The sequence below is a fragment of the Entelurus aequoreus genome, linkage group LG17 (assembly GCF_033978785.1).
Source record: "Entelurus aequoreus isolate RoL-2023_Sb linkage group LG17, RoL_Eaeq_v1.1, whole genome shotgun sequence".
Lineage (NCBI taxonomy): Eukaryota > Metazoa > Chordata > Actinopteri > Syngnathiformes > Syngnathidae > Entelurus > Entelurus aequoreus.
Genome location: NC_084747.1, coordinates 42,178,068 through 42,189,000, shown reverse-complemented (window position 1 = coordinate 42,189,000; position 10,933 = coordinate 42,178,068). Strand labels below are relative to the sequence as shown.

General features: G+C 39.2%; 1 protein-coding gene across 1 annotated transcript in view; it reads left to right on the top strand.

The window, feature by feature from the left end:
- Positions 1 to 10,933, top strand: part of LOC133632895 (nuclear receptor subfamily 6 group A member 1-A-like) — a 267,492-nt gene that overhangs the window by 166,100 nt on the left and 90,459 nt on the right. The window lies entirely within an intron of this gene.

Here is a 10,933-nt window from a genome sequence, read left to right as displayed (position 1 = left end):
TCGAAGGACAACCCGTCAACTCCAGTCCTCGGGAATCAGGTATGACAAACATAAGTCCATGGTCATATACATGATCATTTATCAATCAATCAAGCAATCAATGTTTATTTATATAGCCCTAAATCACAAGTGTCTCAAAGGGCTGCACATGCCACAACGACATTATTATTATCGACACCCTAAGGGGCAATGCCTACGTAAAAGGGGTCCAATTATATGAACTTCATCATTTGTGATGTTAAAAAGTCTAACATCCCCTTTCTGTAGATATCAAAACTATTTAAATTTAAACTTCACACTAATGGAGGAAAACGATGTCAACAAAAGGTTTATCCTTCCATACTCCTTAAGTCACGAGCAGGCATGTGTACCTTACACATTTGAAACCATACGGTACCAATTCCCTGTACCGAGGAATCGATACCGGAGCTCAAAGGTACTCATTTATGGTACTTGTGTGTGTCCACGTGTCGATAAATAGGGTTGTGCGATATAAACGTTGTTCGATATAAATCAGGGGTACTTAACTTTTTGGACCTCTGGGCCCAACTTTTCCAGCTACAACCTTGTCAAACGATACGAGAGCATTTGTTCATCACAAAGATTGTTATCAAGGCTTAGGTCCGGCTGATTAGAACTACTAATCAAATATACTGCATAAGAAGGGGCTCATAAAACTGATGGAAAATACATTCACATAGAATTACACGGTGCTAAAATAAATACATTCTAACTAAATTAATAATATTAAATATGTTTCTTCAATAAAATTGAAGTGCAAATAAAATGACAGCTTTGCCACTTTAGTCATAATTTTTGCACTTCAGAAAATGATCTATGACTATAGCTCCATACTTCTTCTGTTCGTTTGATATTGTCATTACTGCCCCAAGTGGTGGAAAAGTGTACTACAACTGAGTACCGCTGCGGCCAAGACGGACCACAGTATTTATTTTTCTAATCAGCCTGACCTAAGCCTTAATAATAATCTTTGGGATGAACACATGCTTTCATATCATTTGACAAGGTTGTAAAATTGTCAAATGATAAAATAAAGCCAGAAATCTTGGGGTTATTTTAGATTCTGATTTACATTTCGACAGTCACATCAAATCAGTAACAAAATCGGCCTACTATCACCTCAAAAATGTAACAAGACTTAGAGGGCTCATGTCAGCTCAAGACTTAGAAAAACTTGTACATGTCTTTATTACCAGTAGGCTAGACTATTGTAATGGTCTCCTTGCAGGTCTTCCCAAAAAAACTGTCAGGCAGCTACAGCTTGTTCAGAACGCTGCTGCTAGAGTTCTAACAAAGACCAAAAAATGTGAGCACATTACACCAATTCTTAAATCCTTACATTGGCTCCCTGTACATCAGAGAATTGATTTCAAAATCCTCCTGCTCACATATAAATCACTACATGGTCTAGGGCCGAAGTATATCACTGATATGCTCCAACTATATAAGCCCTCTAGATCACTAAGATCTTCTGAGACCAATCTGTTAGCGGTTCCCGGAGTAAACTCAAATCAAGGGAGAGCATCATTCAGTCACTATGCAACAAATAGCTGGAATAAACTTCATGAAGATGTCAAACTTTCCCCAACTCTGACTACTTTTAAAACTAGACTGAAAACTTTTATGTTCACCTTAGCTTTAAGCTAAATCTTTTAATCTTTTAACTTTTAACGTCCGCACTGTTTTTATTTTTATTGTCTGCATTTTAATTTTGCTTTTATTTTCTTTCATTTCACTTTGTTGTCTATGAAGCACTTTGAGTCTGCCTTGTGTATGAAAAGCGCTCTACACATAACGTTGCCTTGCCTTGCCTTGCCTAGATATAATTATTGAATATGATTAAAATCAGGAGTCCGATTTTTAATTCAGTGCTAATATTTGAGTGGGCCCCGGGGCCCTCTGTAGTGGAAAAATTGGGCCCGGAGATCAAAAAGGTCAAAACCATGCTAACTGCTAACAGCAACTCTTGAATGTAAACAAAAATGGGAGGATCGATACTAATATTGATGTAGTGATATTAAGTATAAGATCCATATGTAGTCGATACTGCAATGATTAAATCGATATTTTTTACGTCACAAATTATTACCGTAATTTCCGGACTATAAGCCGCACCTGACTATAAGCCGCACCAGCTAAATTTAGGGGAAAATACAGATTGCTCCATATATAAGCCGCACCCGACTATAAGCTGCAGGGTTTTGATGTGTAATTACCGTAGTATATAGGGGTTCCTGCTACCACGGAGGGGATTGTCGGGACAGAGATGACTGTTTGGGAACGCAAAGCGTCCCATTTATTAACAATAAATCTTTCAATCATTCAATCAAACTTTCACATCTTTGACATGGCGAACAGCATTCGTGCAGAGTACAAATAATACAACGGTGCAAAGTAATACAAAGTGCTCGCCTGTACGTTATCAAAATAACCAGCCTACCGGTATATGAAAAGTCAGTCTTTAATCATTGTGTCATCGTCTTCCTCCTGCGTACTAAAACCACCAAAATCCTCTTCGTCGGTGTCGGAGAAGAACAGGCCGTAAATAAGCCGCACCCTTGTATAAGCCGCAGGGACCAGAACGAGGGGGAAAAGTAGCAGCTTATAGTCCGGAAATTACGGTATTTTGTTATTGTTTATGAAGTCAGGAAATAAGTCCCCTGAGAACTTTAAGGGCAGAAATCAAGGGATTTAAATCGTAGGAAATAATAAAAAAATAAATGTTGTAATTAGGGTTGTGAATCTTTGGGCACCTAACGATTCCATCTGATTCCGAATCCTGGTGTGACGATTCTATTAAGAGTCGATTGGTCGCTGATAAAAAAAAGCCTTGCCTGTACCGGAAGTAGCGTGACGTCAACGATTGAAAGGCTCCTCACATTTCCCCATTGTTTTCAATGCAGCTAGAGCGATTCGGACCGAGAAAGCGACGATTACCCCATTAATTTGAGCGAGGATGAAAGATTTGTGGATGAGGGACGTTAGAGTGAAGGACTAGAATGCAGTGCAAGACATATCTTTTTTCGCTCTGACCGTAACTTAGGTACAAACTGGCTCATTGGATTCCACACTCTCTCCTTTTTCTATTGTGGATCATGGATTTGTATTTTAAACCACCTCGGATACTATATCCTCTTGAAAATGAGAGTCGAGAACGCGAAATGGACATTCACAGTGACTTTTATGTCCACGACAATACATCGGCGAAACACTTTAGCTACGGAGCTACCGTGATAGCATCGTGCTTAACTGCATATAGAAACAAAATAAATAAACCCCTCGACTGGCATGATAGATAGAAAATCAACAATACTATTAAACCATGGACCTGTAACTACACGGTTAATGCTTTCCAGCCTGGCGAAGGTTAACAATGCTGTTGCTAACGACGCCATTGAAGCTAACTTAGCAACCGGACCTCACAGAGCTATGCTAAAAACATTAGCTATCCACCTACGCCAGCCAGCCCTCATCTGCTCATCAACACCCGTGCTCACCTGCGTTCCAGCGATCGACGGTGCGACGAAGGACTTCACCCGATCACAGATGCGGTCGGCGGCCCGGAGACGGAGGAAGTTAAGGTGAGTTCGGCGGCTAGCGCGTCTGCTATCCACCTCAAAGTCCTCCTGGTTGTGGTGCTGTAGTCCGCCGCTAATACAACGATCCCACCTACAACTCTCTTCTTTGCAGTCTTCATTGTTCATTAAACAAATTGCAAAAGATTCACCAACACAGATGAATACTGTGGAATTATGAGATGAAAACAGAGTTTTTTGTATAGGATTCAATGTGTCCGCATACTTCCTTTTCAACGATTGACGTCACGCGCATACGTCATCATATATAGACATTTTCAACCGGAAGTTTAGCGGGAAATTTAAAATTGCACTTTATAAGTTTACCCGGCCGTATTGGCATGTGTTGCAATGTTAAGATTTCATCATTGATATATAAACTATCAGACTGCGTGGTCGGTAGTAGTGGGTTTCAGTAGGCCTTTAATTGTTTCCAAACAGTGTCTGTAACATGGCAGTAAAACGGCTGATCAAACAAAACAGAAGTCATCGTCATGGCTAGCTCTCCAATCAGCTAAACAGACTCAATAACTCCTTGGTGACGTTTTGGTGAATTTACTGAGAAATTTGTGAAACTGAAACAATACAAAAAGAATGCTGTTGTAAGTTAATAATACTAACACAGACACTAGTACACGTGTTAGCATATTAGCTAATGCTAACGACGCTAGCATCATTGTGATAGCATGTACAAATATGCATGATAAACACTCCTACAGACATCACACATGGGACGGTTTAGTAAGTAAGAATTGTTTTAGTTATGTTGGAAAACTTACTAAACATTGCTTGGAGTGATAAATGAATAATCCATACGAGTAGAAACGCTATGGACGGCTAGAAGACGAAACGGAAAGGACATTGCAGCACCTGTAGTGAGCCAAAATATGGCACCAAAGCAGAAACATTCAAACACCTTTTCAGAGTGTTTGCTTGTTGTTTTTTAAACTTTTTGCATTATGGCCGTTATGAATTAGCTGCACAGTTTTATAAGCCGCAGATTTCAAAGCGAAAGGAAAAAGTAGCGAAATGTACGGTGTAACAAAACTTTTTCAGAACAGGTTATAAAAAGCGCCTTCTGGTTGCATGGTCTTTTAAAAAAATATATTCTTATAAAAAAATATATACATAAAGCTTTGCAAACTGATCTTTAAATAGATTTAGAATCCGGATTGTTAAGAATTGCAATTCAGATATGAAACAATGTTTTCATGCAGCCTTAGTTGTAGGGCTGGGCCAATGAAACGATATCAATATATCGAGATAGACACATCATTGATATTAAAATCAAATGTGTTGGATAAAACATTCAATACATATTTGTATTCAGAAATGATGAAGCAAGGTTTGTTGCATAAAGTCACTCGCACTCTGGGAACCCAGCAAAACAGGAAACAGGCAGTATCACTGAGAAATGGGAGGGACACGCAAACAGCCATTCAGTATCAACTACCGAGTTTGGTTACGCTGTCTTTCTGTCTCGCTGTGAATTCTCTGCATGGAGTGAGAAGAGAAACTGTGATATCTTAATATTTTACCTTCATATCCGAATCTTGTCCTTAGTTTTGTGTCGGTTTAACTAGTCGCTTCCCAAACTACTTTGTAGTGTTCAATAGCTTACACACTACTGCCATCTAGTGTCTCTTCAAATCTACTGCATTTATTTGACCACCTACCAGACACCTTCTCCACTGATAAAGAGCACCCTTGCTCCGATGGAAATTGTATTACTGTATTTAATGGCAGGCTTGAATAAGTCATCAAAATGATCAATAATTATCGATATTGATTGATATAAACGTATCGTGATGTATCGCCCAGCCCTAGCTGGTTCCGAAGCTTCTCCTGTGTCGCTTGAAGGAGTTCATGTCGGCGTGTTTTGTCAGCTTCAACCTGTGTTTATGCTCGGGCGTGCACTTTGGTCCACCCCGCTAGCGCCGCAGGCTAATTTGGGCAACAGGGCGGGGGTTGCAAGGGGTGGTGGAGGTGCGGGGGTCCTTGTATTGTAGGACGTCAGTGAAAATAGGACTATCAGTTCCACTCAGATAACCCCTGGCTGTCATTGGACCTCAATCCTAGCTGCGACCCCGGGGGCTTGAACCGGGGGGCAGGGGGGCGGGGTCATGTGACCGAGGCAGTAAAGTGACCAGCGGCGCTCGCTCGGCTCCGGCTGCGGTCAGAAGAGAGCAGGCTGTCGAGGGGAGAGGTTGGAGAGGAGAGCCATGAAGCAGATATTTGGCAGAGTCCAGGTTTGAATGGCTTGCAGGCAGCCTGGGAGCAGCATGAAATGGACACATGGGAAGGTAAGAAGCTCTTTCAGTGACCCTCTTTGAAATCTGCTGCGAGACTCCTGCTTGCTCGCCTTAATTTCCCAGTGTCGGCCGATTTTACGTACCTACGCGCAATCCTGGCATTTTAAAGGCACGTTAACAGTGACTCTACGTTAGTTTGTTTCCTGGTTTCCAAGCACAAAAACATGTTGGTCACTTGTAGCTTCCTCCTGCTCTTCAAGCCAGGATTATTTAATCTGAGAGCATCCACGCAAACCTGATCGCCACGTTTGTTTCCGGGGTTCCTTTCCCCCCTCAGGTTGATTGACTATCGCTCATCCCGTATGGGATATTGTCCTTGGGGACTTTTGTAGCATGTGGAAGAAGCTTTCTACTGTATTCCTCCCCTCCCCCATCCTAATCCCACCCCCCACCGCCCCACCCACCCAGCTATGGCTGCCGTGCTGCAGCCAGGTCACTTCTTGCACCGCCTGAACTCTGGCCCTTGCCTTGAAGACTGTTCGGCGTCTGTGTTCCCTGCGTAGGGACGGCGAAGGGAGCGAAAGGGAAGGATGTTGTTGATGCGGTGCAGATGCGGGCGACAGGGGCGGCGAGGTGATCGATAGCGATAGGGGGGGGATATTCCAGTGTAATGCCGGCCTATAAATAGAAGATGAACTGCAGCTACTTACTCCTTTGAGTCCAACATGGCCGCTATTCTAAGCGCTGACCTGTCAAACCCAACCATCAAGTCAATCATGTGGCAGACCTTTGTCTCTCCAAGGTGTGTTATTTCAACTGGATTCTACCCTTCCCCCAGAGCACACACACACTTACAAACGCACACACACACACACACACACACAGTTCAACTTCACAGGTCCATCAATGTATTAGTTGTTGTTTTTAACCAAGCTAGACATTTTAATTAATAACCCTTTATTATTAGGACTGAACACAGCTGAAACAACTGGAAACATTATTTAAAAAGATTAACCACATATCGTATTTTTTGTACTATAAGGAGCAGGGGTGTTTTTTTTAATTAATTATAATTTTTTATCAATACAAAAATCAAAAATCTATTTTTTTTCCCCCCAGTCTGTCCTGTCCGGGCCACTCTGATGAATCATACTGTTGATGTAGATTATCTGTTGTGCAGATTTACTTTAGAAAAGAGAAGTGTTGGATACTTATCTTGTTGCCTTATTTGTATTTGACTTTATTAAATGTTTGGGTACAATTTTATTAAACAAAAACGAGTTTTCTTTTAAGTAATATAGATAGTAATCAGAGCTGTTTATTTATTTATTTATTTATTTTCTGGAGGAATCATAGAACTTGCATTAAATGTTATTAAAAATAAATTATTTTGAACTGAGAATCGATTCTGAATCAAATCGTTGCCCCCAAGAATCGAATCGTGTGGTGCCCAAAGATTCACAGCCCTACTGGGGCATTCATTCTCCGCTGTTGCCATTTCTAATGTTAGCATACAGTTCTAAACTATGTCTGTCAGTAGACTCGCTATGGAAGCGCTACAAACTACCCGTACAACAAAGATGCCGTCGAAGTGGAGCCACTTAAATGAGACCGCCCACAAAATGGCGTATCCTGAAGAGACGGTCAGAAAGCGACTTGAAGATGGTCTGTAAAACATAATCTATGCAACGTTTGAATTGGGGGGTTAAATCACCAAAAATGATTCTCGGGCGCGGCACCGCTGCTGCCCATTGCTCCCCTCACCTCCCAGAGGGTGAACAATGGGATGGGTCAAATGCAGAGGACAAATTTCACCACACCTAGTGTGTGTGAGACAATCATTGGTACTTTAACTTAAAGAACCAGCATTAAGACCACAAGGAAGTCTTTTAAATGTACTAAATAATCATAATATGACCCCTTTAATGTGCCTTATGGTCCGTAAAATACGGTAATCTTATTAGCATGTTTTTAGTTTGTTTAATTAAACAAAGGGGGCTGGGGGTGTGATATATCAATATATCAATAAAAAAAAGCATTCGATGTATTTATATTTTTTCTTCCTTGTCGGAAGAAAGTGAAAGTATGGAAGCAAGGTTGGTCGCATGAACAAAAGTCGCTCGCTCTCTAGTAACTGGGCAACGCAGGAAGTGATCACTGATCAATGGGAGTGTCACGCTAAGAGCCAATCAGGTGACAGTTAGGGATGTCCGATAATGGCTTTTTTGCCGATATCCGATATTCCAATATTGTCCAACTCTTAATTACCGATACCGATATCAACCGATACCGATATATACAGTCGTGGAATTAACACATTATTATGCCTAATTTGGACAACCAGGTATGGTGAAGATAAGGTCCTTTTTTAAAAAAAATTAAAAAAATAAGATAAATAAATTAAAAACATTTTCTTGAATAAAAAAGAAAGTAAAAGAATATAAAAACAGTTACATAGAAACTAGTAATTAATGAAAATGAGTAAAATTAACTTAAAGGTTAGTACTATTAGTGAACCAGCAGCACACACAATCATGTGTGCTTACGGACTGTATCCCTTGCAGACTGTATTGATATATAAAGTAGGAACCAGAATATTAATAACAGAAAGAAACAACCCTTTTGTGTGAATGAGTGTGAATGGGGGAGGGAGGTTGTTTGGGTTGGTGCACTAATTGTAAGTGTATCTTGTATTGTTTATGTTGATCTAATAAAAAATAAATTAAAAAAAAACGATACCGATAATAAAAACAAACCCGATACCAATAATTTCCGATATTACATTTTAAAGTATTTATCGGCCGATAATATCGGCAGGCCGATATTATCGGACATCTCTAGTGACAGTATCAAGTTTCAAGTTTGGTTAATTATTTGCATGGAGAGAGAAGAGAAAGTCAAAATAAAGAAATTGTGGATAAAACAGGAAAAGTCACCTGGACAGTGTGGCACATTTGTTTTGTTTTTTTCAAAGGGACCGTAGTCAGACCAAAGACCACACCACCTTAGTCGTGCTCACCCCCGTGCTAAACCTGCATAAAATAGTTCTCAGGTTTTTCTATGTTTACATTTTCACACTTTGCACTATTGTCTTACACTTCATGAAGCATTTCTTACATATTCCTTCATTTTAAGTGCTTACTGTTAAGTGTTCAATGTGATTTTACTATTTTGTTTACATTGTTTGAGTGTTTTCCATGCCTGTGTTGACATTTCCTTCCTGCCTTGATAGCTGAGGGCTTTATAACCAGAGAAAGTTACATGAAGAATAAAATATATTTTTCTACTGCTCCTTATATTCCATAGGTCATAAAAATAATAATTATTATCGATATTGACCGATAACAAACACTTATTATTGTGATACAGTTATCAGTCATATCGCCCAGCCCTAATCAGATATTTACCAAACTCACAATTTGATTCCGGTTCTTGGGTTTACGATTCCATTCAGGATCGATTTTCGATTCCCCTTGATTCCCTCAATGTCTTATTTATGGTATATAAATTATGATTTTTTTTTAAACGGGTTGTATCAGCTTCTTTTTTGGCTGCTGACGTATGATGTAAATATGCAGCAAAGAAATGGACAAAAATGTTATTCCGAATGGATTCAGAATCACAACAAATAATGCGATTCATATGTGAACCGACCTTTTTTTAGAACCAAAACCAAATCGGTTTTAATCGACAATTGGTTCTCAATCAAATCGGAAAAATTGTAATGGAATTGAATCGTGAATTGTAAGATTCACATCCTAGTAGCTGCAACATAATGAATACAAATAATAATAAATAGATATAAATATCAAAATAATTAAAAATACTCATAATAATTAAATAAAAATACTCAAAATAATAATCATTATTATATTATCACTGCTAATAATAATAACAATAATACAAATAAAAGTGTAATAAAATAAATAATAATAAATATATAATAACAATAATAAATTGTCATTATGAGTTTACTGTATGTTTTTTTCTTTAGGAGTGTACCAAAGTGCAGTCCACAGCTTGTTTTATGTTGACACTTTTCTTTTTTAAATAACAATAAACATCAGGAACGAGAATCTTACAAGACACAATTTAATTTGATTACCATATTTATGAGTTGGTTATTGGAGTCAGAATCGATTCTGGAGTCAAACCTATTCTCACAGTATATTGTTTAGTACATAAATGATAATAAAACAGGTTATACGCTGTTATTCGAGCAGCCAGTAAGTGTGGAGATGGGCGCAAAAAAATTTGTTTTAAAACCTGATTTATTGAACATTTTCTTGGAAAAACATACAGGCCTTGATTTGGATTTGGATATTACAAAATAAATCCATCGTCTACCGTCACAAACATTTTTACCTCGGGGTGCGAGTATTTTTGTGATACGAGCTGTCTTTCGGGTAATTGTTATTCTTTATGTTACAAACCAAAATTTGGACGATTGAATGCCACAGCAAAACATTCGGTCTCACTCGCTAGCATAAGCTCGTAGCTCGGGATGGGCGTAACTTTGTTTTTCTAAGCATGGTTGTGAAGAAAGTGAGCGTGAAGGACAGTGCTGAGGAGAAGAAGTGGATGATGTCACTACACATAACAATGCAATTAAGCCAATGGATGAATTCACATGGAAATTACACTATTACCCCCAATAACTGCAATTTTGTATACACTAAATATACACAAACATAACTGAAAACATCGATTTTGATTCATTTTGTTTGGCAATTTTTAAGGTACCAGCTGGGTAACAAAATCAATCAAACTTGTATCAGGGGGGTACTAAAACAATTTGTATTTTTTTATTTTTTTTATTGTAGACTATATAAAAAAAAAATCCATTGTCTATAGGGGTGTAACGGTACATGTATTTGTATTGAACTGTTTCGGTACGGGGGGTCTGGTTCGGTTCGGAGGTGCACCGAACGAGTTTCCACACGGACATATTAAGTAGTGTAACGCACGTTGTGTAAACAATGCACACCGAGGCACAACACACGGCATGCTAGCAGCTAACGGGCTACGATAGACTGACCATACGTCCTCTTTTCAACGGACGTGTCCTCTTTTGCGGAGCTGTCA